At 27.6% G+C, this 19,575-nt stretch overlaps 1 protein-coding gene across 7 annotated transcripts in view; it reads left to right on the top strand.

The window, feature by feature from the left end:
- LOC122514429 (flocculation protein FLO11-like) overlaps nt 1-19,575 on the top strand; it is a 131,539-nt gene that overhangs the window by 334 nt on the left and 111,630 nt on the right. For 2 of the 7 annotated variants that reach the window (XM_043631254.1, XM_043631253.1), the window contains exons 1-2: nt 9,963-10,095; nt 16,222-16,311. The exons of 1 other annotated variant lie outside the window; for it this stretch is intronic. The gene's annotated coding sequence lies outside the window, so the exon portion shown is untranslated. Of the gene's footprint in view, nt 1-9,957; nt 10,096-16,221; nt 16,312-19,575 lie in introns of those variants that run through there. 4 more of the 7 variants (XM_043631246.1, XM_043631252.1, XM_043631251.1 and 1 more) reach the window with 4 other exon arrangements.

Here is a 19,575-nt window from a genome sequence, read left to right as displayed (position 1 = left end):
AAAATTTTAGAGGTTGATAGTGGACAAGAAATAAAAATAAGATCATCCGTGTGTATTTGACCTATGTGAGAGATGGAATGAGAAAATTCGTTTATCGCGAGATCGCACCGAATTTAGACTCTTCCAGTTCGATTCTCCGCTAGGGTTAAATGTCAATCGATACTCTGCGATCTTTATTTGATTATAACAACAATTCATTGAAAATAATCATTTATAAATATCGGAGTAATAATTTTTACATTGATTTTCTATTGTCTAATACATATATTATATTTATTTGTTATATATTTTGTAAACTATATTTTTATATATGATAGATAGATACGTGTGTGTGTGTGTGTTATACGTTTGTTTTGCCGGGTAGTACTTTTACAGTGATCGTTCAGGTACATTCACTTTACTGATTGGCGTTTTGCATTAATTTACAACGAAAATTGATTATTATAAAAGTTGAAAGGAATCGCGTATACCATTTCCATGAAGTTAATTAAATTAATCTATTTTTAGAAATCTATAATTGATTTCTCTCCGTTTTATTAAGTATTATTTGAAATCTTTACAAAATATTTATTATAATAATAATAATTATAATAATAATTATTATTATTCGAAGTGGTTGGAAAGAATAAAAATAAAAAAAAAAAAAACAGATAAAAATTGGCAAAGTCCTCCTCCTCCTCCTCCTCCTCCTCCTCTCTTGCGTTTTCCTTTATTTTCTTGTTTGCTGGCAACGGATACCTCCCCTATTCTGGTTGTTTCACACAGTAATATTTATTCCTTTTTACAATTGAAAGACGGATTTGGAAATAGGGCAGAAGATTGAAAACATCAATGTAGGACAAAGGTTGGCCGAGGTGAATGGCACCACCTCGTTGTTGAAGCTGCACTCACCTGCCTGCGCAGTCGTTCCGCAGATTTTCACTAAGCTCGATAGACTAGTAGTAGTAGTAATAGTCATAGTAGTAGTAGTAGCAGTAGTAGTAGTAATAGTAGTAGTTTATTCGTCAACACGGTGAAAAATAAAAAAAGGATAAAAGAAAAAAAGAAAAGGATCTTCATTTACTTTAATTCATTTAATGAAAAAGAAGGATATGACGGAAAGAGGAGGAATAGAGGGGGTGGGAGGAAGGGAGGGGGGAGTGGGAAAGAAGATTTAATACCTCAAAAACTCGTTTTTTTTTTTCTTTTTTGCTGCAAAATACTCGGCTTAATCCCTAAGTACGTATATAAAGAAGAAGAAATGATTCCTTATGCATTTTTTGAACGAATGCAAGGAAGAAAAAGATATAAAAGCTTGATTATGCAACCTACATAGGAAAGAGGGAGAGAGAGAGATTAGGTGAGAAATTCAGGTTGCCAATAAATTTGTGAAATCGATCGCAATGATGATCGTTTATGCTCCCATTGGCAAGATTCACAGTTGGTTTTGACGATAACGTTGGTGTTCCGGAGGAAGGTAAAACCTATCGCTCGAACACCAAGAAATCGCTTATCATTGATCAGCTAGCCGGTTCGAATAAAGTTATTGCGTTCTGAAGTTACGTAACTCTCTCTCTCTCTCTCTTTCTATCCCCCTCTCTTACTTTTTATTTTTTTTTTGGTAATTCCAATGCAGTTTTATCAAATTTTTCATACGAAATAATACAAATCGTACTAAACGATTATTATTGTTAAACTATAATTACTAATAATTATTTATTTATATGTATATGTATATGTAGTTATTTTTATCAATATAAAACTGCAATCACTTGGTTTTATTCATAAAGTATTTTATTCAAAAGGAAAATAAATATTGTTTTATATCATATTGTTTTAAATGTTAATTTAGAATAATAGAAAATATTTCTTTTTCCGACAAAAATATATTTATATGTTGTATTATACGTATTGATACTTAAATAAAAAAAAAAGAAAGAACGAATAATGGAAAATTATTTTGAATAATTTTAAAAGTTTTAGCATTAACAAAATTAAATAATCATGTGTATTTTTTTTTAAATAATTTTACATTATTATCACGCGTGTGTAGAATAAAATGACATAAATAAAACGCGTGCTAAGTGATAAATTGAATTCTTCTTAATTACTGACACGTATACGTTTTACTAATAGATTTTTTAATAGTCAAATTTATCGATATCGATCAAAAGTTACGACACCATAATGAAGACGCTTATATTATTCGAATTTGTTATGCAACGGTTAATATAACTTTGACCCAGGTTAAATATATATATTATGTATTTTAATAATATAATAGATAAGTTGTACTTAGAGCATATATTATGTTTCGTAACAATGATATTTGTGTGAGGATTAGTTACACATCGTGTTTATTATTATTATTATTATTATTGACGTCATTGTCATGAAATAAAATAAACCATTCGTAGAAACGATTAGATATTTATTCACTTTTTTCTATTTATATTTTTTTTCTATGTATTAGATATTCATATATTTATATTTTGTTTCTTTTTGATTCAATTATTTCAAATTATTATCATATTCGGATAAATTTGCAAAATATCGAATAATATAAATTCGAGACGAAGTTTTACGAAAAGTTATTAAAATGTTATTAATAATAGAAAAAAAAAGAGAGTTAGATTAGATTTAGATTTGCACGTGGTTGTAATTCGTTTGAACTAATCCCGCCTTCTCTTTTACGCGAGCATAAAATTAATTTAATGCGTGCTGATTGATCGTATTACTTCTTCCGTACGTTTGAATTCATCGTAATGAAGATTGAAAGAAAGAAAGAAAGATAGAAAGAATCAGAAATGCATTTTCTAGTTCACCTTTTCAATTTAAGTATGTACGTTCTAATTTCCCGAAAGAAAAGATCGATCATATGAGAAAAGAATATTCGTATCGAGGTCGTATCGATTATAATGTTAACGAGAGATTTATAATTTGATTGATTTATTGAAAATACAAAAATTATCTTTCTAAATTATTATTATTATTATTATTATTATATTTTCATATTCATTTAATCATAATAATATATGATTGCTCTTGATAACCTATTGTTAGATATTAATTAATTAATTAATTAATAGATAATACTTCGAAAGAATATTCATTTTAAATTGTGAAATAGATCTAACAAATTTCGGAATAATTGATTTTGAATTAATTTAGTCGATGGATTAGTTGTTTATAGTTGATATGCATTTAAGTAAATAAATATATTCACGTGTTGTGATTATAATTTTGATTTAGTATTAACTAATTCGTAATATTAATCAAATGAACTGTAGAAAATCGTTGAGAAAAATAAATGTTACAATTGTTTTTATATTTTTTGGATAATTTAATAACAAATTTATTTTCCGTAGTTTATTTTTAAAAAGAAGAAAATCAATTATTATATTTATATTGAACAGGGTGTCCAAAAAGTTACTTAATCAAATCGATACAAAAACTATAAATGCTTTTATTAACTATTGATATTTTATTTTGCTTTTTATTTGTCGATGAAGTGACTATTGAGACACCATGCATAATACTTATTAAGAAGAAAATGTTTAGTAGGAAAAGTTGTTTACTCTCGGGGCTAGTCGTGTTATGGGAAAAATTTTCTTCCAGTTTCAAACTGTATACAAAATTCAAAACTCATTATCATTTTTTCAAATGAAACTATACATATTTGAATCCCTATAAACTATAGTCCTTCCAAAGACAATTTCAACATCACATTTACACTTAATATCATTATGAATATAAGAACAAGTAGTAAAAATACAAATTTACAATTGCCTGAAAGAAAGATGGGGGATCATAGTTATCGAAAATAATTGATCAAACTATTTCATATAATAACAAAAAATAAAACACACACACGAATAATCAATTACATTATAAATAAATATGAAATTTTGTGAAGAAAAGGTATCGAATTAATTGCTAAATTTATTACTTCTATTGGATATCTAATTTCTTTATCACAACCTTGACAAGAGTATTAACATGGATGACAATAAACACGAGAAACTGAATGGTAGGATGATTAGTCTCTCATATGATGACGAGTGTATACACTCAACTATGTATAGTGCATATAATACTGGATAGTTCTCTCCTTTCTCTCTCTCTCTCTATCTCTATCTGTCTCCTTCTCTACGTATTAGTATTTGTTTTCGTTCAATTATTCATTAAACGTACGCGGGTTAACGTTAACGATGTTACTTGAACGCAATTGCGAAACGATCGTTTAATCGAGTCGATTTCTAATTGTTCCTCGTTTCGAAAACGTTTGTTAAATAAATACACGATCTGTTGGGTTGAATAGATAAAGAGGGGGCAGAAAAAAAGAAAAGAGAAAGAGAGTAGTAGAGAGTAAAATAATCGTTGAAAGAGAAGACCAAAATTCTTTCTAACGGTATTGCGTTATTTGTTTCCCATTAATATGTTAATGTTGTTTGCCAAAATCGATTTAATTAATAGGATTGTTGCAATATAATATATAATTATATGTATATTTTTTTTTTATAGTTGTTTTATGGGTAAATCAAATAAATATTACAAAATGATGAGACCTTTATCTCTCGTATTTTAATAATTTTATATAATTTTTATATTTCATTGCTTTTTTTTGAAATCAATTAAGAAATTGAAAAATTGCTAACTACTTCTTCGATATATATAAAAGTATTAATTAAATTTTATATAATATTATAAAAATTATTAATTAAATTTTATATATAAAAATATAAATATAAATATAAATGTAATAAAATATAAAAAAATATATATATATATTTAAATAAATCGATTAATAATAAATTTATCGTCAATTTAAAATATTCACGTTAACGTATTTCAAAGAGACACGACGATAGTTGTAAATACATTCATTTCGAAGAAGAAAATAAGTCAGGTGAGAGAAAGTTGGTTAAAAATTTGTCAAAGAGTTCTGATATGCACGTATGTGTATATATATATATACATATACATAGATATAGAATAGTAGTATGTACATATATGCATCATCGAAGATTCTGGCCCATATTATCGGAAATATCGGCGACCTAGTGCAACCTCCATTCGCCTAGTATTCAATAACTTTTTTTTCTGTTCCTTTAAGCTTGCCAAGCTCGGCGGCCTCCTCCTCCTCCTCCTACCCCCTCCTCCTCCTCCTAGACGTTTTACGATTTTCCTGCAACGGCACAACGATCACTGGTTAAACAAAAAAAATAGGGAAAAAGATGAAAACACCGGTATCGGTTGTAAAGCTTAAACTTTTTAGCGGCTGTGTTACGCGAACGCGAATCCCCTAAACTCGTACGAAAAAAAAAAAAAAAAAAGAAACACCTCGAATAATGTCTTATTTTGTATCGTCACGATAAAAATGTTGGCCTGGCTAAAAACTTAGATGGTTAACGTTATGCGAACTATCTCCTATGGGTATTATCAACCAGATAATAAACAAATTTTGTATGAAATTTAAAGAACAAATAAAATGCTAAAACGCATTTTTTTTTTTTGAAGAAACACTTAACAAAATATTAATACGTTGCACGCCATCATTTTATTATCTCATAAATAAGAAAGTTTTTTAGAATGATTTTAAACCGTAAGATTGAACTATAAAATATGAAATAAAACTTATATTTCATCAATTTTTGTATTAATATTCGAAGAAACTTTTGATTCGTTATAATACTTTGTTACACTTTTTTTTCTATTTTTCATTTTCTCTTTTATCGTTTCGTTTATTACGTTTAGAGGTTTTTGAGAAAAAAGTCAATGGAAATAATATCGAAATAAGATCAGATTAGATATACATGTATATATACACACACATACACACAGAAGCATTTTAATCGAAAGTTAAACTAATCTAAATAGTTATATGGAAAAATAAGTGTATTTGTTAATGTGTTCAAAAAAATAATGCAATTTTTGTTTTTGTTTTTTCGTTAGAAAATATCGGATAAAAGAATCATTTAATTAATACAATGTTTATCCGTGTGTAATTGCAACCACTTAAATATTCTTTATATTATATCGATTTGATTACAAAATAAACTTAAACAAAAAAGTTATCGTTGATAATAAAGAAATTTTTGTTATTAATCTTTTTATAACAAAAGATATAGATAGGATTAGAAGAAAAACAAAAAATGTCACGTAACACGAATAAAAAATGTTTTTTAAATCCCAGAATTAAAGAAAATCAATGTTTCCCATAAACGAGTAATTTAAATTTGAAACAATTCAATTGTTAAATATGCAAATTTTCTTATTTTTCTTTGTTTAATATTCGTTTTTCTTATTCCTTTTTTATCAGTTTATACAAATCAATAATCACATTTTAATAAATCGAATAAAGAAAAGGTATTATCTCATAGTTTCAATATTTGATATGATTGATTACCTTTCAATATTATCCGCAATTGATTTTATATTTAGAAAAAAAAACAAAGTATTGAAATTTATTTAAACAATTAATTTTTTCATATATCTCGAAGATTATAAACAATTAAGAATAAAAAATATTACATTACACGTAACACTATTTGTGAATTGAATATTTACAAAGATATCGAAAAACGGTGCTTTCAATTACGCGAATGAATTTTTATGATGGATAAAGTTTAATTTTTCCAATTTTTTTGTTTTCTCATAAAAGAAAGAAAAAAAAAAAGAAAAAGAAATAAAGGAGATTTATAGAACGCTTTCTTCGAATCAGGCCGAATAAATAATTTTGTTTTTTTTTTTTCTCGTAAAACATAGAAAGGTCAAAAGGTGAGGAAATTATTATTTATGAAAAAGAATATGTGTGTGTGTGTGTGTGTGTGTAACGCAAAATGAAATTCGAACATAATTCTCAGTTGCAAAGCGCAAGGACGGTATTCGATTATGACAATCAGCACATTTCCCCATTGTTCAAAAAGTACATACACATTTATCGAATTATAATTTGTATAAACGAGCTTAACTATTATTTACTTTAGAATTATTCTATAATGTAATGGTCTGTTTACGTAATGCAAGCGCGTTCCAACTCAGTGGCTTTAATTAACGGATGATGAAAATGTCTGGCATCGACGTTTTACGTTCGAAAGGTGCAAAAACAAAGATAAAGAAAAGGAACGAGCAAAAACATTGTATAATTGTGTAATATGAATCGAACCATTTACAATTCGTTACTTCTTTTCATTATAATCTATTTTTATGGTAGACGACAGAAGAATATGAGACACATTGATACACGTACACACACTGTGAGACACACACACACACATACATACAACACATTACATCATATATATACTTAAATTTTCGATAAGTTTGGAAGTATCGGTAAACTTTAAAGGTAACGTTGAAGCTTTTCTCGTTTTAGCCGATGACCTAGAAGAAAAAGTAGACATTTTTATAATCTACAAAGAAAGAGAGAGAGAGAGAAATAGCAGGCTGGGAGCAGAAGAAAAGAAGAAGAGAATAAAAGATAACAAAGAAGAAGATTTACAACAGCAACAAAATACAATTGGTTTTGTTAATTACAACAATTTTAATTCCAACTAAATTAATTGGACGATTTAAATCCTAAGCCACAGTGGTTAATGCTAAATATTGGAAAAATATGTACTAAGTGTTCACTTTTTTCTTTATTCTGTCTTTCTATTTTGTTTGTGTTTTTTTAAGAAGAAGTAGAAGAAGTAGAAGAAGAAGAAGAAAGAGAAAAAAATATCGTGCTTTTCGAATTTTTAGAGCAAACACGAACGGTGTATCGTAATTTTGTATTTTTTGTGCATGTTCATAGAAACTAAACGAATCCCTTTCGTTCAAAATAAACGTACACACACACACACACATATACATACTCATATACAAACATACAGATATACGTGTAGCACACATACGATGTATTTTCACATTGAAGTGGATGAACGATCTTTTGTACCACGCGTTCTTTTCTGCTGATTTCGCAAATCAACCTCTTTTAATCTCAGTAACGAGTATTCCTTCCATCATTCGGTTCGTGTTATCCATCGTGGATCCTTTAGATTTCAACGTACAGTATAATATTGTTCTTTGTGTTATTTCAATATATTTCATTAAGATCAATTACTATTAATTAATGTATCTAAATTAGATCGAAATGAATAAAAAAGAAAACAAAAGGGGATGTATTCGTAAAAGTTTCTTCAAAACTAAAATAATAATTAATCATATATATATATATATATTTAATAAAGTAGAATTTTTTGTATGACTTTATATGTGATTCTACGTGTTTTACTTACTGTCAGGTATTTAAACTTTTTTTTTTAAATGTATACATATATATATATTCATATTTATACACGTTAGAAACACTAATCGAGTGAAAATGTAATCAAAAATTCATTTAAAACATGTTAAATCATTTGCGTATCAACACTTTCCGTTAGTCACAGAATAAAATGTTTTTAAAAGTAATATTCAAATACATTTCTTCTTATCGCATTCATTTACACTGTCTTATATAATATTATATTATAATAGGATTTTTTTATTTATCATATATTGCTATTTATTCGGTTAATATGTTAACAAAAATAATATTAATATATATATTAATAATATATAATAATAAATATATAATAATAATATATAAAAATAAATATATATATATATAATATAATAAATATTATAATATTATATTATATTATAATATTTAAATAAATATATATATATACACAGTTCAAACATTACGTTTTATTATAAATTCTGCCATTGGGAATAATTTGAAATCTCTTTCTCGAACTTTTATTTGATAAAAGTCATTCGTGTGTACTGTATATACTGTATATATGCGTGTTATAAGAGAAGAGAGAGAAATCAAAATAAGTCGCTCGTAAACCTAACCTAAGTCCTGATATCTCGACTTTATCAAGATTAAATACTTTTATATATATCCTAGCCAATACCTGTTTGAAATACGTTTTTTCTGATTTCTTTGAACGACAGACAGGTAAGTACATACTTACTAGGTATTGAAAAATCTAAGATATGATAAAACTTTAATAAATAATAATCATTCTTGAGACATTTGGCAAAGAATATAGTCGATGACTTAGTCGTCGTGAATAATCGAGTAACTTTCAAGCCAATATACGGTTGAATCCATTCTTTGATATTTTCCGATGGCAAAACGTGAAATTCAAGTTATTTTCTTTCTTTCTTTCTAGATTTCACCATTATCCCAATAAATATTTACGTTTTAATTTACACATCCCATACATATTTTAATTCGTTTTATTTTGTTTGAAAGGGGAACAAAAAAAAAAAGAAAAGAACCCGGATCATCAAATTAAGAAAAAACCATAAAAATTTTCTAAACGAACGATTCATTAAAAAAAAAAGAAGAAAAAAAAAAGAAAGAAATCAGAATATTCTTAAATAATATTATCCGAATTGAAACGCATCGCGAGTCACAATTATTAAACGAATTTGTTCTATTCCGATAGGAATGAAAAGAAATTTAAAAGATTATTCGATAGGGGAGAAAATTCTCAATCGCATTGAAACTAAATAGATGTCGGTAGGATCTGTTATATGGCAGGTAGTTAAAAGGCTTTTGTGCTTAATGCTTTCGAGTGGCCCACTGCCCTTTCTCTCTTTCTCTCTTTCTCTCTATATCTTTCTTACCCTTTCTCTTTCTCATTCTCACCCCTCTCTCGTAACATCCTTACAATACTTCTCCTCATCGTTACTTATACTCTCTTTCTCTCTTCAATATAAGAACCAGTAGCAGTAGTAGCAGTAGTAGTAGTAGTAATAACAGTGGCAACAGCAATAGTAGAGACAACACCACCACCAACAAACTTGATAGGAAAGATGATGATAGTAGTGGTGTGGATAGAAGTGTTAGTATTAGTGTGGTGGGTACTGGTGGGTAGTGGTAGTTTGAACCCGCGAACAAGGGCGCAAGCGCTTCTATCCTTTCCCTCTCTTTCTCTCTCTTTCTATCTATCCATCTATCTATCTCTCTCGTTGGTTCTCTTCCCCCTAGCATCAACGTTCTCTCGTATTTCGCGGCAGTTATTCGTGGGGTGCGAAAGCGTGAGGTAGTCTCCGTGCAGGTCAAACCCTTAGGTATATACCTAATTACTACGGGTGAACAAAATTGAAAAAAAAACAACGAAAAAGAACATCACAAAATATATATCTTCTTTTCTTCATCGTGTTTCTTCGATTTTCATCCAGTGTGTGCGCCGTGTCTTCTTTTCTTTGTTTTTTTTTTTTAAATATCTTTTTGTTATCTCTCTCTCTCTCTCTCTCTTTCTTTCTCTTTATATGTGTGTATATATGTTACTGTGAAAGGCCGAAGAATGGAGAATGTCAAGATTTACATGATCGCTTGGTGTATTTCCGAAATATTAATGTTTCAGAATAAATCCTAATATTCGGTCTTTCACTGATGTTTTTTATACGTGTTGACAATTCACCTTGCGAATCTTGACATTCTCCAATTTCAGTCTTTCACGGTAACATACATATATATATATTATATATTATCTAATATTCTCTCTCTCTTTCTATCTTTTTTTGACAATTCTACTTTATTTTTACTTGAATTTTACTTTTTCTTCTCTCGACAAATCTTTATTTTTTTTATTATATTTTTCAGACGGTCCACGTTAGTATCGTGTGTCAATCGTATTCCTTTTTATCTCTCTCTCTCTTTCTCTTCTTCTTTTTCTTTTTCATACTTTATCATGGTTCTTTACGAACAGGAACTTTGTAATGTTTTATTCGTTTCTCTATCATTAACACAGGGTGAGATTATTAACAAAGTTTCTGACTTAAATTCGGTTTATCTAGTTAAGCTATTTTAATCGAACAAGAATGTTAATTAATTTCATTTATATATGTATCTCTTTTTCCTATTATACTTTAATTTCTTTTTTTAGTTTTTTCTTTTTTCCTTGTGCTCGTTAACCCTTTCCTTCGTACTCTAAATATTCGATTTTATACACTTTGTAACTAATCCCGTATCTTCTCTCTTATGAATAATATATCTAATACTTTTATAGTTTCGTAATAAACAATAACATACACATATACACACACGTACGATCTTATTGACTTTTTATTTTATTTTTAAATCAAGACATTTCTATGCACGATAAGGTTCGGATTATTCAAATTCTTGTAACATTTATTACATATGAGCCGTTTATTTTGAAAGTGGCCTAACTCCATATAACCTTAAATTGAGATATTTAAAGGTTTGCGTTTCAATGCAATTAAAAATATACGTAAAGAATAACAATGAGTTATGTTGCTTAAGTGTATCTGAAGGTGTTCAATTTACAGTTCCTATTAAAATAATGGCAATTATTAAGCGAATAATATGCGTTTTCTTACCAAGAATGGAGTTAGGCCACTTTCAAAATTAACAACCAGATTCGTTATAAAATTTGAAGGAACCGAAGTCCATTCAACATAATTTAAGATGCTTCAAATTGCGAAAAAACAATACTTATTTTATTTTACATATCTTTATAACACTTTAAAAACATCAATTATGCGATTCAAAATATTTTGTACAAACATAAATTACAAAACAATTTTCTACTCATCTACATTTTGTGTATGTGAAAGGGATTTAAAGAAATCATGATGTTCCGGTGGTATATATCGTAATAAGTCAATTATGTCCTTAAATTTTGCGGTTGTAATTTGTCTTATATTTTTATACAGTGGTGTCAATACAATATTTTCGAACTTTCTTGGTCTACCCCGACGTGGTATTAAATTCAGGACTTTCAAATTTTCGTTCTCATTCATTGATGTCTTATAGAAAATCTTATTCATTTTTGACAAAACGCATCCAACATATTTTTAACCAGTTTATTGGTTCTCCGTTAGAATTCTTGACCCTTTTAAAAATTGCGTCTTCTAATAATTTTGTTGATACAAAATCTTCTTGTCTCATTTCATGTACAATAAAGTTATTACCTTTCCGACACTTTTTGATAATATTGTAATACTCTCGGGGGACAAACAGTAAATTATTTTTTTTTAATGCCATTTCTACCACACCAAAATCTCTACTCCTAATGGAGTTAGGCCACTTTCAAAATAAACGGTTCAGTGATTCAACTAACTCTGAAAACTTATGTGTCCAGAATTACCGTATTTACTCGAAATATAAAAAATCTTAAATGCTTTATTGATAGATAATTTGAAGCTGTATATGTTACCGTGGGTAACCGGAAAAAAATGAAAAATGGAGTTAGGCCACTTTCAAAATAAACGGCTCATATATGAATTGACTTTATGAATTATTGTATATAACAAGAATTTATATTGTAAAGTAAATCGGAAAATAAATTTATTCAATTTTTTTGACTGTATACTACGTGAATCTTGAAATAATATTGATTTAAAAAATGAAAAATAAATTGTTTATATATATATGTAAACAATCTTCTTTCATATAAGAAAATTAATTTCTTGTAATGTAGATGTTAAACCGTATTATAAATCAACGCTATATATACGCTTACGTTATTTAATAATTCTATACATATGCAAATACAAACATATTCAGGAGTTAGATGCTGGATAATATCTGCGTTTCTATGCGAACCTATGAATTATTAGACCCACTTCGTCGTTCTCTTCTCTTCTCTTTCTCTCTAACTTTCCATCTACTTCTCTCTTTCAATTTCTATTTCTCACGTTCACGAAAGTTTAGATGCATATATATAATATATACAAACTATCGATTGTTTAAAATTTAACCAACATAAGCAATAACTTCCTTAATGTCACAAGTGTCGTAAATTAAAATCTAATAGTTGAACGACCGAAACGAAAATATCGTCGATGAAAATTTACAACTTTAAACAGAGTAGTTGCAAATTTCAATTTTTGTTATTGGACAAAATTTACTTCGAAGGAACGAACATCAAGTTCTCTAAATATATTTTCCACTCTTTTCTTTACGGTTTATTTTATTCCACTATATTTTTCTTTGATATAAAAATACTACCGGTATGAAGAATATTAGCAAAATTTTGTATATATTACGTAGAAACGTATAATGAAGTAAAACAATAGTTTTTAAATAGCGTTAGGATAGAGAATATGAAATATTTATTTAGCACGAATATTTATGCACGAGGCTAACGTTACATTTATATCTAAACGTAGATAAAATCGTGGAAAATAAATCACGTTTCTCACATGAAGGGGGAATTTATATATATATATATATGTGTGTGTGTGTGAAAACACGCACGTTATAAGAGAATTTTATTGAACATTTCATTATCCTTTTCTTTTCCTTTTTTTTCTGTTATTTTAATTTACGGATTAGAAAAGCAAAAAAAAAACAAAAACAAAATGTGTATAAACGATTTAACGCAATTCTCTCTCTCTCTCTCTCTCTCTCTCTCTTATATCGATTTCTTTTTACAAGAAAACGTTTCATAAAAGAGGTTAACATACTAAAGCGTACGTTGTTCGGATTGGTACTTGAAAGGACCTCTATTGACCTCGTTGAAAGTCGATAAGTCGAAAACCTCGATAAACCAATCGCATCTTATTCATGCGAGCACATTTAATTTTTTCTCAACTCACCCCCACTAAATCCCCCCTCCGGTAATTTTCATCCGGTATATTAACCACCGTACGATTTCAAAAAAGAAAAAAAAAAGAGAATATATATATGATTGATGATCCATTTTCGTGAGAATCTCATTTGTTATTTTTTTCTACCCTTAACCCTTTCCCTCTCTCTTCTTCATAGCAATTTTTCACCGACGTGATACAAGGAAAAAAGAAACAATTAAAATAAAATAAAATAAAATAAAATAAAATAAAATAAAATAAATTAAATAAAGAAGAAAGAAAATAAAAAAAGAAAAAAAAAAAAAGAAAACCAATTTCACCATCAATAATAGAATTTTTTTAAGACCACTAGCGCGTGTCGTTGCATTATCGTAAAAATGCACACAATTTTGCTGATTTTATTTATTTTTTTTTTTTTCCGTGCTCGTATAGTTGTTGAGGATAGAATGAAATCGAAATAACATAAAACAGAGAGAGAAAGACAGAGAATGATAAAGAAAGAATGCGTAGTTATATACATCTACTTGCGTTTTCCTATTCTTCTTCCTTTTTTCTTTCTTTTTTTTTAGGTTCACCGGACATCCAATTTCCATCGAAAGTGCTCGGAAATACGTTTTAACTTATCTTGCATGTGCAAAGACAACGTTTTTCCGTGAAATATGATTCTCTCTCTTTCGAGAAACTTACACGGAAAGAAAGATTGTGCGTGTATATGTGTAAAGAGCTAGATAGGGAGGGAGGGGATAGAAATAGAGACAGAGTAAGATAGTAAAAGATAGTAAAAGATAAAAAGGTAGATAGATAGATAGATAGATAGAAAAGTGAGAGAGAAAATTAAAAAGGAGCTTGTAAAAAGCTTTTGCTGCTTGCTTCCTGTTCATCCTTTTATAGTACTACCTACTTTTATTTCTTTTTCTTTTCTTCCACCCCCTCCTCCCCTTCCCCCTCCCCTCAACTATCTCTAATTCTGTGCCTTTCTGTGTCTATTTCTCTCTCTCTCTCTCACTCTTTCTCTCTCTTTCTTTCTCTCTCTTTTTCACTCTTATACCAACTGTTCTTTAAGGTACTTTTCTCAACCCTAAGTTTTCTCGTCCTCTTCTTTTCCTCCTTTCTCCTCCCTTTTCCTACTTCAACATTTGATTCACCCTCTGTTTAAGCCCCGTCTCGTACAGTTGCGAAAGTACATAACCCATATTTCGTCTCTTCTTGCTGTTTCTTATTCTCCTCTCTTTTTGTTTTTCTTTTTCTATACATAAATATATATGTATGTTTATATTATAAACAATTATAATATACGGAAGAGGAAAGAGGAATTATGAATATAAATTGAAGTACTTTATATATAGAAAATTCGTAAAGGATTTGAGGATGACAAAATTCAACGAGTTTGAGATATTTTAAATATTATTCTTTTCGGAATATTATTATTTTTTTTTTATTTAAATATATATATAATATTTATAGTTCAATTATACTGTAATATTATTATTCTTATTTATTTTTCTTCTTTTTTATTATTATTATTATATTCTTATTTATTTATTTTATTATTTTTATTATTATTCTATTTTATTTTTCTTCTTTTTTATTATTATTATTTCATTATTATTATTATATTCTTATTTATTTATTTTATTCTTTTTATTATTATTCTATTTTATTTTTCTTCTTTCTTATTATTATTTATTAATATTATTATATTCTTATTTATTTATGATTCTTTTTATTATTATTCTATTTTATTTTTCTTCTTTTTTATTATTATTATTTTATTATTATTATTATATTCTTATTTATTTATTTTATTCTTTTTGTTATTATATATATTCTATTTTATTTTTCATGAATTCTATACAAAGTGGTATAATACATCTGTATATGTGTGCCACGTAAATTACTTAATTATATATGCAATCTTCAATATCTTGATAAAAAAGCAAACTAGGAAAAATCTAATTATTATTTTTATACTTCCGTCTTAGATACAATCGAAAATATTCTTACAAACATTTTTTTCATAGAACGTACAATTGACGAGTAATATTAATGACGAACCTCAGAGCGAATCACCGTTTAGAAACAATTAAGTTTTTATCTCTGATTATTTCATACGCGTAACCGTTTCAATTATCATCCAAATTACTCGACTCTGCTTATTATTATAACAACCTTGAAAAATTCGTTATTATTCGTATAAAGATGGAGAGAAAGAGACAGACAGACAGATGTAAAATCAGAGACAAAAATTGTCTCGAAAATTTCGTACAAAAAAAAATCATTATCATTATCATACGTATTTAGAAATACGAGAAAAACGTATAACAACAATAATGATAATTTAACAACGTTTACCAATTATTTTTGCTACAGAACAATACAATAATATTCTTGGGGTAAAAACCGTAAAGATTACAACAATGTAATGGGGGATTAATTTGTAAATTATATTAAATATCGATATGCGTATATTTTCCTTTCTCATTCCATTTTTCTTTCCTGTAAATACAATACATACATACACACATACATACATACACATTCAAGCATGCACAAAAGTGTATATTCTTTTTTTAAACTTCTTTTTATGTTTTTTCTTTTTATCTCAAGTGTATTATCGTGGAAACGTTAAAATTGCAGATTAAAAAAAATCATCGTCGTACCTGAAATTCGCGTTATGATCCAAATTAGGGCCCGCAGTGTGGTGTAACATTTTTTTTTCTACAAAAGGTGAGTAATTACGATCATGTCGTGTATGCGTCTCGTTATTATTATTATTATTGTTGTTGTTATTATATTGTTTTTTATTTTCTTAATTCGTTCTTTGCTTTCAATTATTCACACTTCGTCGTCGTCAATTATTTCGTCTAATAATTTTCTCTTTTCTCTGAATTTCCCCCATTTTGGGGATAATATTCATTAGATTTATTTTTGATCGATTTTATAATACAGCAAGTAATTAATTATAGTTTGAAAGAGAAAATTCGATGTCCAAGTTTAATGGTTTCGTTATTATTGTTATTATTATTATTATTATTATTATTATAAAGTGAAACAATGAGTAGGTTTATAGTAGCATAACGAATTAAGGTAGAAACAGCTTCTAACGATTATTTGTAATCCTTTATCGAAGAGCTTATATTAAAGTATTAAAGTTTAATTTAACAATAAGTAAACGACGACAGGCTGACAATTTCGACACGCCACGTCGGCTGAATTCAACATCCAGTTGACTCGTTGGAATTTCTATGTATGTGTGTATATATACTGTACACACACACACACACACACAGAAATACATGAAGGATTTCAATCGTTAATTTCTGCTTGTGGTAGAAACTCATACATATATGCGTGTCTACGTAAACAATTTGTAAATTAATGGTCTTGTTTTTTGCTACCCATGCAGAAAGAAATCTACTTTTATTTTATTTTATTTTATTTTATATTATTTTATTTTATTTTCTTGTTTTTTCGAACTAATTGATTGTCAGAAATCTGTGATATTTTGATATTTTGTTCAATTTTTGGAAAAAATACGCGACATTTTATCTCCGTCAAATTTATTTTCATTTTTTAAAAATAAAATATGTCATTGTAAATGAATTACAAAATGGTTGCAGGACTATTATAAAATTTGTCGATTTAGTTCGGTATCCGTGCAAACAATAGTTCCATTCAATCGATTATCATTTTCTATTTTTACGGTATTTATAATTGATCGTAACAATCAAAAAAATGTGCGTGGGTATCACGTGCGAAAAGTTAACTATTATCGCGTTATGCTCGTCATTTTTTTTAATTTAACTTTTTTTTTTAAATCTCTACACTGTGTATCGTCGTGAAAAATATTTACCTGTCGTAAAGTAAAAAAAAGAAAAATCAATTTTCTATTTAGACACAAATAATTATCGTTTCTATATCAGTATTATATTATTTTCATTTAAATTAAATTAGTAATTTTTGTAAACATCGATAATTATAATATTGGCATATAAATAATAAAAATAAAAAAAAATATGAACAATTGATTTCATGGATTTATTTGATAGTAAAATTATATATTATTAATATTATTATTATAGTATTAATTTATATGTAACTTACAATTAATCCATAGTTATAAAATTATTATTACAATAACGGTTTGTATTATTTTTTATATTACATAGAATTGTTCCAAGAAAAAAAGGGGTAAATATTTTTCTATAGTCGCGGAACGAGAAATAGAAAATAGAAATAGAAAATGCATGATCGATCGATTCTAAGATTTTATTCTTTATTTTAGTATTTCACTTTTCTTTCGATTTACAAACACAAGAAAACTTTTCGAAAGGTAAATCCATATACTTGGAGTACTAAGAAATCTGTAAATACAATCTCTCGAGTATCCTTTCTTCTCCTTCTTCTTTCTTCTTCTTCTTCTTCTTCTTCTTCTTTGTTTTATTTTCGGTTACTGTTCTAATATTTTCACATGAAAAGCGGTAAAATTCATATCACGTTCCGTAAAGATACTCAAAATTGTTATTTGTTCTTCTATACTCGGTCCACGTATATAAGTATACTTTGAATCGATCTTATTTTTATTAGATCATGATCGATTCTTTATACATTCATGCAAAAAGTTTCCACCTTTTGACTAACATAAGAATATATATATTAACCTTATACCAAGAATATTTTTTCATAATGCAATATTAGCTCTTATAAATTTGTCTTTAAATACTTTATTCCATTCCAGTTAAACCTTTGTATTCTAAATCAAATTTTCAAATAAATCATATCGATGAAAAATGTGAATATTTTAATATTAAACATAAATAGGAATCATTCACCTTTTTATTAACATTACAAAAATATATATAATAAATAAAATACTTAATAAGGAATCTTGTGAACTTTTTTAACGATATGTTTTTATTCATAGTTATCGAAATGAATAATGTGCTTTGTCTTGTACTTATTATCGAATAACATGAAAGATGAAAAACGTAAGAGAAAGATGAGAGAGAGAGAGAGAGAGAGTGAAAGAGAAACAGGGAAGGAAAGATAATGGAAATAAGGGTGAAAGCTTTGTTTAGAGTTTAACCTTGTAATCTCGATCCAAGCTCGGTTTCCTTTTCTTTTTTTTTTTTTTTATTCCACAGGGTTTGTTTTCTCGGTAAACAAGTTCTCGGTAAGCCGTACTTTCGATCTATTCTATAGCTTGATCATTACAACGATCGACCCCCTTACAAAGAGACAGAGAGAAAGAGTTGAGACGAAGAGGAGGGGGTAAAGGGAGGGGGGGGAAGAGTAGTAGAAAGAAGAGAAGAAGAAGAGAAGAAGAAAAAGAAGGGAAGGGAAGGAAAAAGGGGTAGTTGGATGGAACGGGGGTTAGGTACGGTACAAAAAAAAAAGAAAAAAAAAGAATAGGAACGTCAATCTCGTTGAGAATATTTTCTGGTGCATGTAGAATTTAATTGCTTCTTGATTACACAGTAATACTATCATCGGATTCGTTCTTTTGCGAAATCTCGTTTTCCTTTCTTTTCTTTTCTTTCTTTCTTTTTTTTTTTTTCTTCTCCTCTTTTTTTTGGATCGTTTCAACCGAATCGTTTAACGATTTCATCAAAACATATCATCATCCATCGTGATTACGCGTTTCATTTATCGTTTTATTATTATTGTATTTTCCTCATCTCGTTTTAATGAGAATATAAGAGAAAATTCTTTCCCGAGTTATAATTAGAATTTATATTGTAGAATTATATTTTCTAAACTTGTAATATGTATAATATATATTTTCTAATGAATAATTATCTAATGAAAAATTATTCATAAGATATATTAATATTTATTAGAATTTATTATTATTAAATGAATTCGTCTATATATACAGATGGCATTGGTATTTTATATTCGATGTGTTTATATTTATTCAAATCTCTTTGTATTTGTGGTTTAAATGATTACATTAATCAATTCATTAATATTTGTTTCACGATAAATGAA

The sequence above is a fragment of the Polistes fuscatus genome, unplaced genomic scaffold (assembly GCF_010416935.1).
Source record: "Polistes fuscatus isolate 324 unplaced genomic scaffold, CU_Pfus_HIC Scaffold15, whole genome shotgun sequence".
NCBI lineage: Eukaryota > Metazoa > Arthropoda > Insecta > Hymenoptera > Vespidae > Polistes > Polistes fuscatus.
This window is presented reverse-complemented; position numbering and strand designations above follow the sequence as displayed.